Genomic DNA, 2,031 nt, shown 5'->3' with positions numbered 1-2,031 from the left:
CATGGAACTACAAACGATTGAAATTGGAATTTCATCAGAAGTTTTATCCTATGCATCTTGTTCATCGTGATCGTAATTATATATATAATTTTTGGCCTCGCGAAGGAGAAAGCATCGCTCAAGCTTGGGGGAGGCTTAAGTCAATGTTATATTCATGCCCCAATCATGAGCTCTCAAGAGAAATGATTATTCAAAAAATTATGCTCGGCTTTCTCTCAGTAATCGCTCCATGCTCGATACTTCTTGTACTGGATCTTTTATGATGAAGACTATTGAATTCAAATGGGATTTATTTGGAAAGAATTAAACGCAACTCTGAAGATTGGGACCTCGACGAAGGTAAGGAGCCAGGTATAACACCTAAGTTTGATTGTGTTAAATCTTTTATGGATACCGATGCTTTCCGTGAATTTAGCACTAAATATGGACTTGACTCTGAGATAGTAGCTTCTTTCTGTGAATCCTTTGCTACTCATGTTGATCTCCCTAAGGAGAAGTGGTTTAAATATAATCCTCCCATTGAAGTAAAAGTAGTTGCACCTATTAAAGTTGAAGAAAAGACTATCACTTATAATGATCCTGTTGTTCCTACTGCTTATATTGAGAAACCACCTTTCCCTGTTAGAATAAAGGATCATGCTAAAGCTTCAACTATGGTTAACAAAAGTAATATTAAGACACCTAAACCCCCTGAGAAAATTAAAGTTGAACCTAGTATGCTATGGTTAAAGATCTCTTGGCCGATAATATTGATGGGCATGTTATTTACTTCTGCAATGAAGCTGCTAGAATTGCTAGACCTGATGCTAAAAATAAACATAGACCTGTTGTAGGCATGCCTGTTATTTCTGTTAAAATAGGAGATCATTGCTATCATGGCTTATGTGATATGGGTGCTAGTGCAAGTGCAATACCTCATTCCTTATACCAAGAAATTATGCATGATATTGCACCTGCTGAGATAGAAGAGATAGATGTTACAATTAAGCTTGCCAATAGAGATACTATTTCACCAGTTGGGATTGTTAGAGATGTTGAAGTCTTGTGTGGGAAAGTTAAATATCCTGCTGATTTTCTTGTTCTTGGTTCCCCACAAGATGACTTTTGTCCCATTATATTTGGTAGACCCTTCTTGAATACTGTTAATGCTAAGATAGACTGCAATAAGGATATTGTTTCTGTTGGTTTAGGGGATATGTCTCATGAGTTTAATTTTGCTAAATTTCATAGACAACCCCATGATAAAGAATTGCCTAGTAAAGATGAAATTATTGGTCTTGCTTCTATTGCCGTGCCTCCTACTGATCCTTTAGAACAATATTTGCTAGACCATGAAAACGATATGTTTATGAATGAAAGAAGGGAAATAGATGAAGTATTCTTTAAACAGGGACCTATTCTGAAACACAACTTTGCCTATTGAAATCCTAGGGGATCCTCCTCCACCCAAGGGTGATCCCGTGTTTGAGCTTAAACCATTGCCTGATACTCTTAAATATGCTTATCTTGATGAAAAGAAGATATATCCTGTTATTATTAGTGCTAACCTTTCAGAGCATGAAGAAGAGAAATTATTGAAAACTCTGAAGAAGCACCGTGCTGCTATTGGATATACTCTTGATGATCTTAAGGGCATTAGTCCCACTCTATGTCAACACAAAATAAATTTGGAGAAAGACGCCAAACCAGTTATTGATCACCAACGACGGCTAAATCCTAAGATGAAAGAAGTGGTAAGAAAGGAAATATTAAAGCTCCTTGAAGCAGGTATAATTTATCCCGTTGCTGATAGTCAGTGGGTAAGCCCTATCCATTGTGTCCCTAAGAAGGGAGGTATTACTGTCGTTCCTAATGATAAAGATGAATTGATTCCGCAAAGAATTATTATAGGTTATAGGATGGTGATTGATTTCCGCAAATTAAATAAAGCTACTAAAAAGGATCATTACCCTTTACCTTTCATTGATCAAATGCTAGAAAGATTATCCAAACATACACATTTTTGCTTTCTAGATGGTACTCTGGTTTTCT

This window comes from Triticum urartu, chromosome 3, assembly GCF_003073215.2.
Source record: "Triticum urartu cultivar G1812 chromosome 3, Tu2.1, whole genome shotgun sequence".
NCBI classification, from domain to species: Eukaryota; Viridiplantae; Streptophyta; class Magnoliopsida; order Poales; family Poaceae; genus Triticum; species Triticum urartu.
Note: the sequence above shows the minus strand (reverse complement) of the source record.